Source organism: Gorilla gorilla, chromosome 13 (assembly GCF_029281585.2).
Source record: "Gorilla gorilla gorilla isolate KB3781 chromosome 13, NHGRI_mGorGor1-v2.1_pri, whole genome shotgun sequence".
Lineage (NCBI taxonomy): Eukaryota > Metazoa > Chordata > Mammalia > Primates > Hominidae > Gorilla > Gorilla gorilla.
This window is the reverse complement of record NC_073237.2, coordinates 93,408,313-93,428,778: the sequence shown is the minus strand read 5'-3', so window position 1 is coordinate 93,428,778 and position 20,466 is coordinate 93,408,313. Positions and strand designations below refer to the sequence as shown.

Genomic DNA, 20,466 nt, shown 5'->3' with positions numbered 1-20,466 from the left:
AAAAAGCTCTTCCAAGCTGATGAAAAGTCAAAAATCCATTTGAAAAACTGCAAATTATGTGACTAGCACCCAAATATACAGATATATAAAGCATATACTGACAGATCCAAAGGGAGAAATTGAGTGCAATACCATAATAGTAGGAGACTTCAATTCTCCACTTATAATAGAATATCCAGGCAGAAGAGCAATACAGAAACAACTGACTTGATCAATGCTATATTCTGAATGGATCCAACAGACACATACAGAACTTCCCACATAGTAGCAGAATACACATTCTTCCCAAATGCCCACAAAACTTCCCTAGGATCACATTAGGTCACAAATCTTAACCAATTTTAAAAAGTTGAAAATCGGCTGGGCGCGGTGGCTCATGCCCATAATCCCAGCACTTTGGGAGGCTGAGGCAGGTGGATCACAAGGTCAGGAGTTCGAGTCCAGCCTGGCTAATATGGTGAAACCCCGTCTCTACTAAAAAATGCAAAAATTAGCTGGGCATGGTGGCGTGTGCCTGTAGTCCCAGCTCCTTGGGAGGCTGAGGCAGGTGAATCGCTTGAACCTGGGAGGCAGAGGTTGCAGTGAGCCAACATTGTGCCACTGCACTCTAGCCTGGACAACAGAGTAAGACTCCGTCTCAAAAAAAAAAAAAAAGGTTGAAAATCATACCGAGTGTCTTTTCCTACCGCAATGGAGGAAAATTAGAAACCAATAATGGTTAGAAAACAGGAAAATTCACAAATAGATGGAAACTAAATAATACACTCTTGAGCTACCAGTGGGTCAAAGAGAACATGAAAAGGGAACTTTAAAAATATCTCAAGATAAACGAAAATGTTTAAATGAATGATGTTGAATCTCAGCTGCTTGCCTGACACTGGAACTAAACTTAATAAGTAGTCTATGAAGCAGACTTCACTGCCTGCCCACTTAACTGACTGAGTGACTAACTTTACCACCAATCATTTCTGACCTGATGGTCAGGATGACAGCCTGCTGGGTTGTGTAACCCACCCAGTCAGAGAAGTCAGGGGGTGTTGTCAGAGCAAGTTGCTGCCTATGCTGCTGCTTCATGCCTGGGCTCCTCTGCATTCCAGATCCATGCCTATCCACTCGCTTGAGCACACTTACAGATGCTAGGATCAGGTAACCAGCAAATAAATATTCTGAGATGCCTCCAGCCCCTTCCTAACCTAAGAACCATCAGTGACCTGCAGAGAGTCCATGAGCCACTGAGTTTGTGGGTGTGCGCATGTTGCTGTGGTGAGAGCTTATGGTTTCCATCAGATTCTTGATGTCATTGCTAACTTAAATGTCCCAAAATTGTCAAAAAAAAAAAAAACACTACTCAAAAGAGACTCCTGCCAAAAAAACGCTCGTGAATATCTGCATAGCCACTGCACTGTACTCTGCTGCTCTTTGGGGTCAAATGAGGGGGAGAAAGAGCAGGACTCTGAGTTGACCCCCAAGCTCCACTTGGAGCTCTGTTGTTTGGGGCAGCCTCTGATTCTCGTTATTCCCATTCAGTGTCCAGGAGGGGAGGTGTGGGCTGAAGTCTTCCAGAGAAAACCCAGGAGAGCCTGACAGCCTGTCTTGCTGACGGCCTCCTTATTCCAGCTGACTGTGACTTCTCCCTTCATGACAGATACTCTTCACTCTCAACTCAGGGAAAAGGACCCTGACAGGACACCCTCCTGTCGGAGCTAACAGATGTGCACCTTTGAGAATGATCATTGAGAAGGTAATTTAGATAGATTTCTGTCTCTGAAAATGTCCGTTCATTTGTGTTGTAGAATTACACTCATGTGTGTTTGTGCTCTGCATAGCAGTGTGTGCATCCTATAGTCTTTTCACAGAAGTGTATGTGTCTGTAAAAACATAGAGTGTAATGTCTGACACATAGACACTGAGTAAACTCAGGGTATGATTTAATAACATTTAATCTTTACTTAATGAAACTTGTTACTCATTTTTAAATATAATATTTTTTGTAAGAAGCAAGTATGAATATGAGTATCAATTTGACCTGTTTCACTGGATAGCACCAACTCAGGGTGCTCACACAGGAGCTGTAGAAGGAATCCTTTACCTCTTTCTTCTAACCCCCCAAAACAAAAACTGATACTTTTCCATTTTTGCCTCTTAGGTACCTAACATTTTTCCTTTCTTCTCTTTATCCCTGAGGCCATCATCTTATTCCAGCAACCTCAGGACTTATTTCAGAAGCCTCTTAACTGCTTCTAATCTTAATTCTTTCAGTCCACTGTTTGCACAACAGCCACAGTGATTCTAAAAGGCTCAATACCTGTGACTACCACTCTGCTGATGACAGTATCATACCAAGCTACTTGCACTCAAAAACAACTATCAAAATTGACAATATACGACACAATTGTTTTCAAGCATTGCACACAGCAGGTGTTTGGGGACAGTGATCCTTGAGGGAAGAGAAATGCATGATTTCAGTCCCTCTATCCTCTGTGTCTTTGCTTTGTGGACACTTTCCTGCTGTGGCACAATGAGATTAAGTTCAAATGGAGCAATGGTCTTGCTGAGCTGCTGAAGGAATTTGAATCTGGGTCAGGATTAAGAAATGGAATCTCCAGTATGTGGGAAGGAGAGGTGTGGCAAAAGCTTGTTTGGAATTTGTGCTGTTTTTACTCACAACACTTTGGACACCAAATGTGTGGGGGGTTTTCTCACACCAACCAATTATCCAGCTCTCCAGACACCAAACACCTGTCCAGTGACTCAGTTCACTTCTGACACTAAGCTCCCAGAGTCAGCGTCAGACTCCACAGGAAACAAACTCAGTCCCACAAGTGCCCCCTCACTTCAGATGCCAGTTGCAAGTATTGAGTCCCCAGGTAACCCACATTTCTGTCCAGCGTGGCTACAAAGTCAGGGGATTCCCAAAGCACTGCACCCTTTCAGGTGTGATAACTTGCTGGAATGGTTCACAGAACTCAGGAAAACACTTTACTTAAGGCTTACTGGTTTATTCCAAAAGATACAACTCAGGAACAGCCAGATGGAAGAGATGCATAGGGCAAGGTATGGGGGGTTCTGTGGAGCTTCCATGCCTCCCCAGGCATGCCACCCTCTCAGCAGCTCAGGGTGTCTGTCATCCCAGAAGCTCTCTGACTATCATTGTTTGAGCATTTATAGAGTTCAATCTTTAGCACCCCTTATCCCTTCCCTGGAGGTTGGATATTAGGGCAGAAAGTTCCAACTCTCTAACAACTTGGTCTTTCTACTAACTAGTCCCATGCTGAGGCTATCTTGGGGTTCACCCTAAGTCACCCCATTACCTTAAGCTTAGGTGTGATGAAAAGGGGTTTGTTATGAATGACATAAGACACTCCTGTCACTCGGGATATTCCAAGAGTTTAGGAGCACTGTGTTAAGAACTGGGGACAAAGAGCAGATTTTTTTTTGTATTATACTACAGTTTTCAACATGTAATAGTGAGCAAGAGCAAGTCTAATTATACAGGCTGAGGCTTCCTGAGCCTAGCAGAGGTCATCTGCTTGGGCTGAGAGGTATATGAGCACTTCTGGCTACTCAGAGAGGAGAGAACTTAAGGAACACCTTGGCATTTCAATGAAACTATAGAAGAGTGAAGACTACATCTTAGCAAAAGGACCATGCCCTAAGATTAAGCTCAATGCCATCATAAACCCAGCCTATCAAAGTATGAACAAAGCCAGACAAAAAGGGTTTCCAGTAACTCAACTGACTGCCTGAACAAAACTCAAGGTCCTAGAGATGAATAAAAACACAATCCAGAAACCACATAACATCGCATCCCCACTGTCCAGCACATGGTCATGAACCAGTAGACCTGGGAACCTGGACAATGGAATCCAAAATCCTGGGAGGAAGTACCCATAAAAATACCTGAGAGGATACAGATCTTGGAATTAGCAGACAGATTTTGAAGGAGCTATTTTGAGTTTATGGACTTAAATATTATCATAAGGAGTGAGCAGATGGGAAATTTCAGTAAACTAAAAACTATTTTTTTAAAAAAGGAAATCCTTGGCTGGGCGCGGTCGCTCACGCCTGTAATCCCAGCACTTTGGGAGGCCGAGGCGGGCAGATCATGAGGTCCACAGATCAAGACCATCCTAGCTAACACAGTGAAACCCCATCTCTACTAAAAATACAAAAAATTAGCCGGGCACGGTAGCGGGCGCCTGTAGTCACAGCTACTCAGGAGGCTGAGGCAGGAGAATGGCGTGAACCCGGGAGGCGGAGCTTGCAGTGAGCCGAGATAGCGCCACTGTGCTCCAGCCTGGACGACAGAGAGAGACTCTGTCTCAAAAAAAAAAAAAAAAAAAAAGGAAATCCTTGAACTTTAAAGCTGAGTATTTGGAATGAAACATTACTGAATGGCTTATTTATGAACTTGAAGATAAATCCATAGAAAGTATCCAAACTGAAAATTGGAGAAAAGAATAGATTGGACAAATGTGAACAGAGCCTCAGAAGCACTAATTTCATAAATTATGAAACCTCTGTGTAATGAGACACAGGGGAAGGACTAATGGCAAAATCTTTAAAAAAAATAACGGCTAAAGATTCTCAAAATACAGTGGGAAATACCACCTGATAGACCCAAGAAGCTCAGTAAAACCCAAAGAAACTAAATATGAGGAAAACCATATCTAGGCAGAACGTAGAAAAACTTTTGAAAACCAGAAAGAAAAAGAAAACCTTAAATACTGAAAGAAGGAATAAAAAGGCAAGTTACACCATGGAGAACACCATACAAATGACAGCAGGCTTCTCATCAGAAACAGTGGATGCCCGGCTATGAGGGAATGATGTCTTCAAATGATGAAATTTTTTAAAAGTATAAACCCAGAATTCTCTATCAAGGAAATTATATCTCAAAAGTTAGGATGAAATAAAAACACTTAAATAAATAAAAACTAAGATATTTCATTGCCAGCAGATTTGCACTAAAAACAAAAAAACTGAGTTTTTCAATCTGAAGAGAAGTCATATCACACAGCAACTTGGATACATAGAAATGAATGAAGAGCATTAGAAATGGTGAATATATGGATAGATTTTTTTTAAGACTACATTTTTCTTAGCTTTTTTGAAAGTTTAAGGCACAAATGACAGGATTATATCCATCATATGGGGTTTATTAATATGTAGCTATAAAATATATCACAACAGTGACAAAAAGGACAGTAAATAAGTGGAATTCTATTGTTGAAAGTCTCTTAATGTGAAGTGGTCCAATTTTAACTCTAAATAGATTGCGATAAACTGAGGATACATATTGTAATCCCTAGCATAGCCACTAAAAAATGCAATGAAATATAATAAATATCCAATAAAATAATAAAAATGGAATACTAAAAAATATTTGATTAATCCAAAAGATGGCAAGAAAAGTGAAACAGAGGCCCAAATGAAAAACAAACAAAACACCGGGGGCAACTAGAAAATGAGTTTTTAGGTGGTAATCTTACACTTAATCATATCAAAAATTGTATTCATACTGAAGTGGGGACAGTGGGCATTAACAAATGGTTATTTCAAGAGATAAAAGGTGATATATCACAATCTTAATACAGGTTAATTTATCCAGGAAACACAATCATCATAAAGATGTTTATACCTAATAAGAGAACTTCAAAATACACAATACAAAAACAGAACGAAAAGAAAAAATAGACAAATCCACAATGTTGCTTGGAGATTTAACAAGTGTCATAGCAACATCTGTCAACTAGAGTAAACTATAGTGCCCTGTGTTGGTTAATTTTATATGTCACCTTAACTGGGCCACAATGTGGCCGGTTATTTGGTCAAACGCTATTCTGGGTGTTTCTGCAAGGGTATTTTTGGGTGAGATAAACATTTAAATCGGTGGACTGAGTAAAGCAGATTGCCCTTCCTGATGTTGGTGGGCCCCATCCAATCAGTGAGAGGCCTGAGGAGAACCAGAAGGCTGACCCGCCCCCAAGTAAGGGAAGATTTCTGCTATCTAATGACCTTCAAAGAAGGACAGTGGCTTTCTTTATTTCCTGCCTTTGGACTCAAACTGAAACATTGGCTCTTAGGATATCGAGGCTGCTGGCCTGTAGACTGGAACTATACCATAGGCTCTTCTGGTTCTTGGGCCTTAAACTCAGACTGGAACTACACCATCAGGTCTTCTAGGTCTCCAGCCTGCCAACTCACCCTGCAGATCTTGGGACTCTCCAGTTTCCATAATTGCATGAGCCAACTCCAAATAAGTAAATAGATAATAGATAAGTAACCAAAAATTAAACAAATATCAAGTAAATATACACATACACACACATATACAGAAATCACAGACACACAAACACACATACATACACACATACCCTATTGTGCTTTTCTAGAGAACCCTGACTAACAAATGCCCAGTTGCTTCAGCAAACACCAGCCTAGATGTTGTGGGGAAGGTATTTTTTAGATGTGATAAACATAGTTTGAGGCTTTGAGTAAAGTCCATTACATTCCACCCTCCATAGTATGGGCGGGCCTCATCCAATCAGTGGGAAGCCTAAAGAGAAAAGATTGAGGTCCCCCCGAGGGGAAAGGAATTCTGCCTCCAGTCTACCTTCAGATTCAAGACTGCAACATATACACACACATCATAATGGTTCTATTTCGCTCAACAATGCTAATCCAAAGTTTGCTACCAAGAATAGCTCTACAGGAAAAAAATCTTAAGAATAAATTTTCTGGATTGGCTCTGAGGTTTCTGGAATTGGTTCTCTAATCTGATTAGATTTAAAGACATCAATTACTCTATTTCGATTAGTGAAGAGAGCACTGGCATGATCTAGCAATAGAGACACACACAATGTCACCATTAGATACTCTTAATCAAAAGCTCATAAAAGACAAGCTACTGGGTCACCATATATTTAATATGTTATAATATTTTTGTCAAACTAATGAATAGAATAAAATTTGCTAATTGCTTCTAATTGCATTGGGGAAAGAAAAGGATGAACTCAGGGATTCAGTACAAAGGGTGACCCATGAGGAGGTTCACTACAGATGGATAGATTGCAAAAAATTTCTCCCATTCTGCAGGTTGTCTGTTCACTCTGATGATAGTTTCTTTTGCTGGGCAGAGGCTCTTTAGTTTAATTAGATCCCATTTGTCAATTTTTGGTTTTGTTGCAATTGCTTTTTGCATCTTTGTCACAAAATGTCCTGACTGGTATTGCCTAGATTTTTCTTCCAGGGTTTTATAGTTTTGAGTTTTACATTTAAGTCTTTAATCCATCTTGAGTTGATTTTGTAAGGAAGAGGTCCAGTTTCAATTTTCTGCATATGACTAGCCAGTTCTCCTAGCACTATTTATTAAATAAGGAATCCTTTTCCCATTGCTTGTTCTGGTCAGGTTTATCAAAGATCAGATGGTTGTAGGTGTGCAGTCTTCTTTCTGTGCTCTCTATTCCATTCCATTGGTCTATGTGTGTGTTCTTACACCAGTACCATGCTGTTTTGGTTACTGTAGCCTTGTAGTATAGTTTGAAGTCAGGTAGCATGATGCCTTCAGCTTTGTTCTTTTTGCTTAGGATTGTCTTGGCTATTGGGGTCCTTTTTTTGGTTCCATATGAATTTTAAAATAGTTTTTTTTATAATCCTATGAAGAATTTCAATGGTAGTTTAATGGGAATAGTATTGAATCTATACATTGCTTTGGGCAGTATGACCATTTTCAAGATATTGATTCTTCCTATCCAGGAGCATGGATTTTTTTTCCATTTCTTTTTGTCATTTCTGGTTTCCTGGAGCAGTGGTTGGTACTTCTCCTTGAAGAGGTCCTTCTCTTCCCCTGTTAGCTGTCTTCCTAGGTATTTTATTCTTTTGTGGCAATTGTGAATGGGAGTTTATTCATGATTTGGCTCTCTGCTTGCCTGTTTTTGGTGTACAGAAATAATTGTGACTTTTGCACATTGATTTTATATCCTGAGACTTTGCTGAAGTTGCTTATCAGCTTAAGAAGCTTTTGGGCTGAGACAATTGGGGTTTTCTAGATATAGGATCATATCATCTGCAAGGAAAGATAGTTTTACTTCCTCTCTTCCTATTCGAATACCTTTATTTCTTTCTCTTGCCTGATTGCCCTGGCCAGAACTTCCAATACTATGTTGAATAGGAGTGGTGAGAGAGAGTATCCTTGTTTTGTGCCAGTTTTCAAGGGGAATGCTTCCAGCTTTTGCCCATTCAGTATGATATTGGCTGTGGGTTTGTCATATATGGCTCTTATTATTTTGAAGTATGTTCTTTCAGTACCTAGTTCACTGAAAGTTTTTAACATGAAGGGATGTTGAATTTTTTCAAAGGCCTTTTCTGCATCTATTGAGATAATCATGTGGTTTTTGTCTTTAGTTCTGTTTATGTGATGAATCACATTTATGGATTTGTGTATGTTGAACCAATCTTGCATCCTGGGGATGAGGCCAACTTGATTGTGGTGGATAAGGTTTTTGATGTGCTTCTGGATTTGGTTTGCTAATATTTTATTGAGGATTATTGCACCAATGTTCATTGAAGATACTGACCTGAAGTTTTCTTTTTCTGTTGTATCTCTGCTAAGTTTTGGTATCAGGATGATGCTGGCCTCATGGAATGCATTAGGGAGGAATCCCTCCTTTTCAACTATTTGGAATAGTTTCAGGAGAAATGATACCAGCTTTTTTTGTACCTCTGGTAGAATTCAACTGTGACTCCATCTGGTCCTGGGCTTTTTTTTGATTGGTAGGCTATTTATTACTGCCTCAATTTTAGAACTCATTATTGGTTTATTCAGGGATTCAATTTCTTCCTAGTTCAGACTTGGGAGGGTGTATGTGTCCAGGAATTTATCCATTTCTTCTAGATTTTCTAGTTTATGCACATAGAGATGTTTATAGGATTCTCTGATGGTTGTATTTCTGTGGGGTCAGTGATGATATTCTTCTTATCATTTCTGATTATATTTATTTGAATCTTCTTTCATTTCTTCATTAGTCTAGCTAGTGGTCTATTTTATTAATTTCTTTTAAAAATCCAGCTCCTGGATTCATTGATTTTTTTGAAGGATTTTTTTTGTGTGTCTCTATCTCCTTCAGTTCAGCTTGGATCTTGGTTATTTCTTGTCTTTTGCTAGCTTTGGGGTTTGTTTGCTCTTGGTTCTCTAGTTCTTTTTGTTGTGATGTTAGGTTGTTGGCTTGAGATCTTTCTAGCTTTTTGATGTGGGCATTTAGTGTATAAATTTCCCCTTGACACTGCTTTAGCTGCATCCCAGAGATTCTGGTACATTGTATCTTAGTTCTCAATAGTTTTAAAGAACTTCTTGATTTCTGCCTTAATTCCATTAATCAACAAGAGTCATTCAGGAGCGGGTTGTTCGATTTCCAGGTAGTTGTGTGATTTTGAGTAAATTTCTTAATCTTGAATTCTAATTTGATTGCACTGTGGTCTGAGAGAATGTTTGTTATGATTTCATTCCTTTCACATTTGCTGAGGAGTATTTTACTCCTGATTATGTGGTCAATTTTAGAGTAAATGCCATGTGGCAATGAGAATAATGTATATTCTGTTGTTTCTGGGTGAAGAGTTCTGTAAATATCTATCAGGTCCACTTGATCCAAAGCTGAGTTCAGGTCCTGAATATCTTTGTTAATCTTCTGTGCTCTCTTAACTAATACGGTTAAATCTTCATTGAGACCATTGACAAACATGGAGTTAAGTGCTACTTAAGTGACATCAGTCTGTTCTTTTGAGAGACCAGAATTTCATTTAAATATTACTTTCTAGTTTGTTGGAATAACCATGAACTAGTCTGCCTTCTCTTTGAGCACAAGCCAAAATTTTATTCCAATCTACTGGCTTTGGAAAAGCCATGAGAATAACTTTAATTAATGTGTCAACCAATTCTTTGGCTTTTTCTATATCTTGGAGCAAATCTTGATTTAAATCATCATAAGAGGCCAAATGTGAGTGGTGTGTGCCTATAGTCCCAGCTACTCAGGGGACTGAGGTGGGAGGATCATTGAACTCAGGAGTTCAAAACCAGCCTGAGCAACATAGTGAGTCTCCATATCTAAAGCAATCAATCAATCAATCATCAGAAGGATTTTCCCATCCTGCCAATTTTTGCCCAATGTCTCCCTCCTCCTGGTCCCACCAGCAAATGTATCAGCTGATAGAAATTGAAAACTCTAGGACATAACTTGTACAGACTGTCGAGAATTCCTCGGTAAATCTGAGAGGTCCTCAGTCACCTTGGCAAATTATTTGGCTGTCGTATCACAGGCAACTCAGAACTGGACCAGAGTGTAAGACGCCACCAGTAAATTCTCTTTTTTATTTGGGGAGTATTGGAAGGGGTATGTAGGAATTGGGACAGGGGTAGGGAAGGTCATCGTAGGGATTGCTAGTCTAAGTTTTGGTTCAGCTGTTTTAGGTGGCTGTAAAGGGGAGGGAATAGGAATGTTGGAGTTCTGCCAGCAGGGCATATGATAAGGCTGAGCATGAACCTTCTCCTGAAGATTTGATTATTATTTTTTGTGACAGTGTCTTACTATATTTAGCCCAGGCTGGACTTGAACTCCTAGGCTCAGTGATCCCCCCCGCCTCAGTCTCCTGAGTTGCTGGGACTACAGGAACATGCGTGCCCAGCCTCCTGAAGATTTTTATTTAAATGCTTGTTTTCTTTTACTAATTTAGAAACAGTGTCTTGGGAAAACTCTTTTAGATTTCTTGGTCTTTTTTATGTGTATCCCTTCTGAATGCTAATTAAAGTATGCTTCCCATACATTCTGAGAAGTGCAACCCTTTTTATTTCCAAGATGTTATCTTTAAATATATATATATATATATATATATATATGTTTGAAAAGGTCAAATGAGCCTCCAAGGGGCCACTGTAACTCCAAACTCTGGTCCTTGTCTTTACAAACTGTGAATAGGTTTTTCCTGACCCACTGATGCAAAAGGACTCTTCTGCTAACAATTAAAGAATTCTTTGTTTATGAAATAATCTGGCAAACAATTTATGTAATCTAAATAAGTTTCTATCGATGTGAGCCCTTGCTCTCTTGGGTGGTACAGTTTCTCATTGGTACCCAGGTTGCAACCCACATTCCTGAGTAAACACTTATTGGCCTGACCGGCTAATTCCTCCTTTTTATTACTAGGGAAGCCATGTGACTTCATCCTCCGTGGCTCTGGTGGTCTCTTCGACATCTGTGAGATACTCACTAAAAGCTGGTTGCGCTTTGAGATCTGGGTGCCTGCTGGAACCTGGAGCCACAAGTCTTCATTCATGCTAAAGAACTCCTGTCTTGGTGGAGGTATTTGCCTTTGTTTGAGTTTCTTGGTACTGCTCTCCATCTTTTTGCTTGCTCTTGTTTTGTTTTAAGTTCGGACAAGGTGAGAATGGGAGCCTCTGCTTCTAAGCAAATTGAAAGTCCCCCCTCTCCAGGGACTCCAGCTGGTTACATGTTTAAACATGATGGCCCTCTTCTTGTTCTTTTTATCTAAATGACACAATTTCACTAACCAGAGTTTGGAGTTACGGTGGCCCTTTGGAGGCCTTGTATAATATGTTGTATACTGTTAAGAGCACGGCTGCTGGTGAAGAAAGTGTTTCTCATAGTTCCTTTGTGGGTCTCAGAGTTCCCTAGCAGTTCAGTATGGAGTCAGCCCTGATGACAGGACTCCCTGATGTCAAGCCTGCAAGGGTGCTAAGCTCACGCTAGTCAGGCCCCTCTAAACCCTTAAGGTACCAACCTGGGGCTCTGACCTTGGCCTGCTTATTCAACACTCTGTTGAGTCAAATTAGGCAAAATTCCCACCACTACCAAGGTCTCTGATCATCCTTGATACCTGATCAAATTCCTCAGCCCCTACCCTCAATATCGTTATCATCCCGGCCCGCTGTTAGGAGGCCGCAGCGGCCCGGCAGATCCAGCTGTGGCTTGCAGGCGCCTCCCTGCTGCGGGCTAGGCCTGGCTCCTGCCTCTGCAGTGGCGATGCTTCCCACGGCCGGTGGATGAGCCAGGAAAGCGGGGAGACCCCCAGTACTCCCTGCCTGGGGCCAGACAGCAGCGGTAGCAGCCTCTGTTCCCTGGAGCTGTGTGACCTTGAGCGGCCCTGCACCCCCTCTGGGCCTGGGCCATCAGTTCTGACCCACAAACGACGGCCTGGGGTTCTGGGGAGCTTCTTGGCTGAGGGGGTTCTGGCTTTCGGGGCTCAGCTGCTGGATCGCGGAGATAGGCCGCGCGGCGCAGCCTGGACGCCCTGGCTCCACCCACAGCTCTGAGACCTCCAGCGAGCTCTTACCCTTTCCGCGCCTCAGTTTCCTCATCTGTAAAATGGAGATAATATCACCATGCACTCAGCCCTAGCCACTGCATTGCTGTTACTGATACCATTACTGCTGCTACGTCGTTTTTTGATGGCTCAGCCCTTAGGAAGGGGGATCAAGGGAAAAGCCCGGACCTTCCCGCAGGAGGTGGGCTGGGCACAGCCCTGAACCATGGAGGTCACCCACACTGAGGTTGGGACCTGGGTTCCCTTCCTATCCACTGGGGGTCACAGCCGTTGTCTTCATCTCTCCAGGTCCCAGCCCTTCACAGTGGGCACTTCCCTGCCTGTGAGGGAGGCCCCAGCCAGCCCCTATTCCCCTCTCCAAAAAAAAAAAAAAAAGGCTGTGTAGCCAGTATTTATGGACGCTAAGTTGCTTATTAAAAATTATCCCATTGAATCTTACCAAGCAGGTAATTTACTGTACCCATTTCTCAGATGAGGAAACTGAGGCACTGAGGTTTCTCAGCGCCAGCAGGTAAACCAGACATTTGGCCTGAGTGACAGGCCGGTGCAGTGCTCTGCGGCTTAGTCTGCACTGAGCGCCTGCCGGGTCCTCACAGCGATCCTGGTTTGTACCCCCGCCCACAGTGGCTCGGCTGGCCCGTCTATGGGAACCCATGAGGCTGTCCGGGCATCCCGAAGTGTGACCTTCCAGGCTCACAGGGTGGCTGGCGCTGGGCTTCTTCGTGGCCCGCGACAGTGCGGCCACCTTCATCGGCCGGTGGCGCACGGATCTGGGCGAGCCCGAAGTGCTCCGCGAGCTGGCGAGGGAGACACTGGGCCTCTGCACCCGCTCAGCTCCCCAAGATAAAGGCCTCGGAGGGGAGGGGAAGTTCCGCGTGGGAGACTCCGGCCTGTTGGTCTCTGTGCTGGTGCGGGGGAGCCGCGTGACGGCGCGCGTGGGTGTGGCGACCCGCTGGAGCGCTACCTGGACCTTCAGGACCCGCGCCGCCGCTCCTCCACCACCCACCGCCCGCCCCCGTCGAGGGTCCGCACCCTGTCCCCACAGAGGGTGTCGCCCACCCCTAGCTCCTGCCCTGGTAGTCTGGTCCCCTCGAGAGAGCGCCGGCGCTCCGGGCCCTAGGTGACCCCTATTCGCTTACAAAGCATAAAGCAGTGGCCGAGGCTCCCAGGCCCTGGGATCAGCTGCCCGCCGCATCCCGGCTCCTACTCCGAGGACAGTGACTCCTCAGCTTTCTCAGCCCAGAGCCGCCCCCTTGGTGCCCGCAGCGAGGATGAGGCACTAGGCCCGGAGGAAGCGATCCAGACGGGGGCTGACCACCACCACCTGGCCTCTCCGAGACGGCCCCCTGCCCCACGCGGCCAGTCCCGGGACCGGCTGGATCCGGGTCAGCCCCGGGGAGCTCCAGAAGAGAGAGGAGGGGAGCCCAGATGCGGCCCTCAGCCCTGCCCCGTGGGCGCAGGAGCAGGTTGGGCGCAAGGATGGAGATGGGCAGCACTCGTGGGAGCCACAGGGCAGGGGCAGCGGGGCTCGGGCAAGAGCACTCCTGGGCTCTCCGTGCCCACCGCCCTGAAGCACCCTGGCTTTCCCAGTCCAAACCCAGTTTAGAGTTTAGCACCACACCCGCCAGCGTCTTCCGCACACACCAGAGCAGCTGCTCTGACGCCTGGACAAGGAGTTTCTGGCCAATGCCGGGACCCATAAGGCCGTTGCTAGCGGGACCTCCACTGGACCAGCCCCTAACCGGGCTCCAGCCCCAGACCCTCTAGCTCCTGACTCAGCCTACAGATCCTCTAGTTCCTCCTCTTCATCCCTCATTCTCTTGTATGGCAAACGTGGCCAACCTGGGGACTCTGGCCTTAAGACTAATGGGCTGCCCGGCCCGCTGTCAAGCCCTTCCCAGCTCCTCTTCCAATGAAGGAAAGCCCTGCCCTAGCATGGGAGGGGCTACTAGATGCACCTGGGAGCTCCCTGACTGGTCCAGAACACTCGAGGACCTGAGCACTGGGTAGAATGGACACACAGCCAGACTGCAAACCCTCAGGCATCCCCATGCCTAGGGTCTCCCCCGGGTTCCTCCAGACCCACAGAGTTGGGGGGTGCAGGGGGAAAGGGAAGGGAGCTTGCATGCCTCCAGCCAGGTTCCTGGACCAGCCCAGCTGCCCCCAAACCCTATCCCTTCTCCTTTCTGTTTGTGGCCTTAACGCCCTCTGCATCAGGGGGCCCCCTCTGCCTCTTGCGTTCCTGACCTCATGGGACCAGACTCCTCAGGAATGTCACAATGGGACCTCTATTGTACATTACAGTTGGGGGATGAGCTTTGCTATTTAATTACTAATATTATTGAATGCCTTAGAGGAGGCCAGAGCAGCCTGGTATCCTGAGGACACGTGGCCCAGCAGAGCCTCTGAACAGTACAGTTTTGCTCCAGCCAAAATGAGAGAGAGAGAGAGAATCTATTAAGTTAGTTTAACCACAACCCCCCTTATCCCTGATGCTTCTTGTTAGTAATTTTGTGTCCAGTGACCCCTGTCCCTTGGCCATAAATTCCTACTTGTGCTTCTTCTATTTGGAATAGAGCCCAGTTCTGTACTGATGTCTATTTTCCCCAACTGAGATAGTTTCTGAACAAAATTTGCCTTTGCTGCTTTAACTTCTATCTGACACTGGTTTTTTTTTGTTTTTTTTTTTGACAATAGTCTGCCCTGCCCCATGATCTTGCCTCGGCCATCGGTCTGAATTCAAAACATTCTCCGCAGCTAGGAAAGGCAGCACAGGGGGGTTTTCTTCCGGAGGAGGAGAGAGCTTTCAGGAACGGCCTTGAACAACAGAGATCATGAATGCCTTCCCCCTTCCTGGACCTTCCAGATACTAGGATTTTGTTTTTTCTCTCATTATTGCAAAATCAGTGTGTCCTTTTCAGCAATCATAACTTTACATTTTTGAAATCATACCTGGCTTTCATTCAGACATGTCGTCAGGAAGGATTGTCTGGAAGAGGAATAAAAACATTGTCGCAGGAAAACATGATTATGCAATTTAAGTAAAAAGACATGCCATGTTCAGAAATTAGGACGAAATCTTGAATTTAAAAAAAAATTCAAGGCCGGGTGCGGTGGCTCACGCCTGTAATCCCAGCACTTTGGGAGGCCAAGGCGGATCACGAGGTCACGAGATCGAGACCATTCTGGCTAATATGGTGAAACCCCATCTCTACTAAAAATACAAAAAATTAGCCGGGCGTGGTGGCGGGCACCTACATGTAGTACCAGCTACGTGGGAGGCTGAGGCAGCAGAATGGCGTGAACCCGGGAGGCGGAGTTTGCATGAGCAGAGATGGCGCCACTGCAATCCAGCCTGGGCGACGGAGGGAGACTCCATCTCAAAAAAAAAAAAAATTCAAAATGGGTTTACACAGATCAACTTGCTTTACTGAAGTGCGTACACCAGGAGAAACATAAGGAAGGCTGTTGCTGCAAGCTGCAAGTAATCCAGGAAGCCAAATAAAATAATCAACAGACAGCAGCAAGACCCCCAAAGGGGGTCAAGAGTCCAATCTGCCAGGAGTGGGCAGGGAGTTCAGAGTCCCTGTGATGTGTTCACCCCAAACTTGTTTGGGGCAGAAATCACAAGTTTAGGAATGCAATTAGTTTTCGGGTCAGACATATGAGGCTGATCAGAAGCCTGATTGCAGATGGTCCCATAAGAGAACAAGCCCTTTCTTGTGGGCATTTGAGTGTGATGCACACAGTCCAGCCAGCATCCATGATGTTTTCTTAGTTTGGGATCCCATGCAGGCATGTCCAAATCTGCAGTGATACCAGAGTCTGAGTTCTGTTTATTGTGCTTATAGAGTTTTTTGTCCAGCACAGTTTGTCCTGAGGCTGAAAGAGCCAGCAGCAGATAGTGTAAGGTTTCATCTCAGAGTCAGGTCCAGGCAATTAGGATCTGTGAGTTAGGATTCCCCACAAAAAGCCAACAGCTTTTGTTCCGCTGTAGCAAAGCCAAAGCCCTGCAGAGTGGGAAAGCGGTGTTGCTGGTCCCAGTGACGGGCAAGGCTTTCCTAAGCCCTGTTTGGCTTGTTATTTGCTGAGTCCAAATGGACCCACTCAAAAATATGCTCAGAGGCCAGAAAATTATCAGCCTCTAAGGCGCAGGCATCTGATCTTACAAGAGCTCATTAGGAACTAAAAACTAATATTTAAAATTCTAAAAGTGTATCTCCAATTAGAGAGTGCCTGTCTTTTCATATTGTCTCCCCTTTTTCAGAGGCTCCCATAGGTGAAAATCATACTAAAAATTGTCAGTTATGGAAATTATTTTCCTTTTAATACTCAAAAACTTGCATTTCAATTCCCTCACCAGGTGCAACAAGCAAGGCAGCTGTATACCATCCTGGGTTTTGTTTGCTTTTGGCAGCTTTCCTGATCAGGATGATTCCTCCAATGTTTATGAAATTACAAGCATAGAATATGTTTTTTATCATGTATCTAGATGCAGTAGCCATAAGACACAAAGCCAGCTTTTAAAAACTCTCTTTCATTTCAAGTTTTTAAAATTTTCCACTCCAAGTTTACTCAAACCTTCAACAATGCAATTGGCATTTGAGAGTTAACATTACAGCTGCCAAGAAATGCCTAGAATGGGGGATAGGAGGCTCTCGCAACATCTGAAATGGGTTTTTCTTTTCTTTCTTCTTCTTTTTTTTTTTCTTTGTTTTTAGGAGTTTTTCTTTTCTTTTTTCCAGTTTATCTAATGCTTTGCCCCAGCCCTAGTACCTAATTTAGCTTTTTGTAGAAGAGAACAACACAAACTTTTAGCATTTTAGGTCCACCTGAAATTCACCTTTGGGAATGCTTGGGCCCCTTTTTTTCCTACCTAGAGGGAAAAACAAAAACCTAAGGCAACACCTGGGCTTTTCGTTTTTTGCCCAACTGGCAGGTGTTTAGCAATTTACTCTTCTACTGCCAGGATTTGAAAGAACACAGGCTTTCCACGCAAGTTTCTCTTTAGAGGTTGGAGAATGTGCTCTGCACAGTTGAGAATTTGACTCTACACTGTTTTGTATTTATCTTTTCTTAATGAATATATGTAACGTAAAATTTGCCATTATAAGTATTTTGAGTTACAATTCAGTGGCATTAACGACATTTACAATGTTGTACAGTCATCACTGCTATTTCCAAAATTTTTTCAAGAATGGCTACACTCCAGATCTGAAGCTATTCTAGAGCAGAAACACACATCAGGATGGCACTTTCATCACTCACATACACACACCCTGCAGACCCCAGCTTCCATTGTTCATATACACACACCCTGCAGACTCCAGTTTCCATAGCTCACATACACACACTGTGCAGACCCCAGCTCACATCGCTCACACACACGCACCCTGCAGACCCCAGCTCACATCTCTCACATTTACACACCCTGCAGGTCCCAGCTCACATCTCTCACATACACACACCCTGCAGACCCCCCCAGTTCACACTGCTCACATACACACAACCCTGCAGACCCCAGCTTCCGTCGCTCACATACACACACGCTGCAGGTCCCAGCTTGTAGTGGAGGTGATTTTGTTTCCTGTGATTCCTTGAAACTCATGAAGTCTGCTCTAAGTTCTCTTCGCCAGTGGAATGACATTACAGTGCCCTCCTTGACAAGGAAATTTTAGTGACTGGCACCTGCTTTGGCTCTTAGTCACTGTGAAAAGTGGTGATTTCACAACTGTGATAGTTATCTATTGCTGCATAAAATTTACAACAAACTTAGCGGCTCAAAACAACACAATTTCTTATCACACAGTGTTTACGAGTGAGGAGTCCAGGCACAGCTTAGCAGGTCCTCTGCTCAGGGGACCCCCTGAGGCTGTAATCCAGGTGTCTGATAAGCTGCACGAGGGAAGAGTCTGTTGTTGGCAGAATTTCAGTTCCACGGGTTGAAGGACTGAGGGCCTCAGTTCCCACTGTCTCTTGACAAGAGGCTGCCCTCGGTGCCCTGCCCGTTAGGCACGTGGACCCTCTAAGTTCAGTGCAGTGGGTAGGAGCAGACATGTGAGCACTGGAGTGCTTTAGAGAGGTATTCCTCGATAAAAAGCACTGATGTCTAAAGATGTGGAATTATCGTTCTCAGTAGAGCAACATCAGTACTGAGAAGACAAATTCATCATCTACTGGTACCTACTTCTATGCCTGCAATAGCTATTTTTGTCTCAATTTTTAAATTATTCTTCAGCTTCCCAGCTGCTAGAAGTGGAATGGTCATCTTTGTGAATGAAAATGACTAACCGCTCCCGACAATTCCAACTCCCTCCCAATCAAGGCTCAATATTTCTCATTTGTTTTAATTTCAAAGGAATATATATGATTGTAAGACCAGGCACCTGTGGCTCACACCTGTAATCCCAGCACTTTGGAAGGCTGAGGCAGGAGATCACCTGAGGTCAAGAGTTCGAGACCAGCCTAGCTGACAGGGTGAAACCTCATCTCTACTAAAAATACAAAAAATTAGCCGGGTGTGGTGGTATGTACCTGTAATCCCAGCTACCCAAGAGGCTGAGGCAGAAGAATCACTTGAACCCCGGGGACACAGGTTACAGTGAGTCAATGTTGTGCCACTACACTCCAGCCTAAGGAACAGAGTGAGACTGTGTCTCAAAATATATATATATGATTGTAAAATGACTTCAGTACAACAGTGTAAGGCATATTGTTAAAGAAAAAAGTGCTAAACCAAATATAATATATACTTTATGGTGGGAAAGAAAAAGAGAGAATAAGAAGCTCTATTTCTACTTGGTCTGATATGCATAAATATATCTGGAAAGGTGCATAAAGAAACCAACAACGACACTGCACTCCCGCCTGGGCCACACAGCAAGACTCCGTCTCAAAAAAAAAAAAAAAAAAAAAAAAAGAAACCAACAACGCATATTATAGGGGTGAGGGTGGAGAAGCGACCCACATACTTTCAAACCTTTCATTTGTTATATTTTTTGGAAGAGGTGTGGAACCAGCAACTTACCTGTTGAAAAAAAGTACTTTTTTAAAATTATGACAAAAAGGCCTGGCACAGCAACTCACTCCCATAATCCCAGCGCTGTGGGAGCGTCCGGCAACAAAAATTAGCCAGATGTGGTGGTGTATGCCTATAGTCCCAGCTACTCAGGAGGCTGGGGCAGGAGGATCACTTCAGCCTGGGAGGCAGAGGATGCAGTGAGTCAAGATCGCACCACTGCACTCCAGCCTGAGCAACGCAGTGAGACCCTGTCTCAAATTTTAAAAATAAATAATAAATAATTTTAAAAATTAAAAAATTGTTCCCTACACAGCATCCTAATGTCCCTATCAATGCTAGAGATCATTGCCAATATTCTTATAGCAATTTTCAACCAGGGCTTCTCAACCTCAGTCCTGTTGATTTTGAAGCCAGTTAATTCTTTGCTACGAGTTGTTTATCAGCATCCCTGGCCTATTCACCTAGGCATGAAAATCAAAAATGTCTATTGACATTTGTCAATGTCCCCTGGTCCGAAATCTCCCCGAGTTGAAGACCACTTTACTAGACTCTCTCTATGCATATTGCTACATCTGCATATCAAAATACACATATGGTAATTTGTGGCATTTTTCACAGCTTTTCTTCATTCTTAAATTCATTCTTCTAAAAATATACTTTATTTTTGAAAATGATAAAAGCTTCAACTATGAACTGACAAAATAGAGGTGAGTTGGTACCGGTGGGCCAATTCTTAACATGGACATTTTAAAATGCTGTGTTCCATATTACATTAAAATGATTTGCAATAAGAAATTGGAAGGGGGCGCAAAGGAGAGTGCAAAGCATGTACTGAGGTCTTTCTACAGGTACGTGATAGAACGCTGATTCAGCATGATAAAATGTACTTTGCAACAGTGGCCTTCAAAGTTTGCTAGAGCAAGCGTACCCCAAGGAACCTGTGAAAATCATTTTTTAATTATTCTAAACAGAAAAAGTGGTACCCACTTAAACACAAAGTAAAACTTCATGGTAAGATCTGCTGTAAAGCTACTTGCTATAGCCCACAGATTCAGTTTGTTCAACAACCTCCCTCATTGACAGAAAAAGTCAGCAAATAAGACTTAGGA

At 43.8% G+C, this 20,466-nt stretch overlaps 1 long non-coding RNA gene across 3 annotated transcripts in view; it reads left to right on the top strand.

The window, feature by feature from the left end:
- Window positions 1-419: 419 nt before the first annotated feature.
- Window positions 420-20,466, top strand: part of LOC109028236 (uncharacterized) — a 39,620-nt gene continuing 19,573 nt past the window's right edge. For 2 of the 3 annotated variants that reach the window (XR_010130295.1, XR_010130294.1), the window contains exons 1-2: window positions 420-1,741; window positions 11,199-11,354. This is a non-coding gene — a long non-coding RNA (uncharacterized lncRNA). Of the gene's footprint in view, window positions 1,742-11,198; window positions 11,355-15,033; window positions 16,196-20,466 lie in introns of those variants that run through there. The other variant, XR_008668216.2, reaches the window with a different exon arrangement.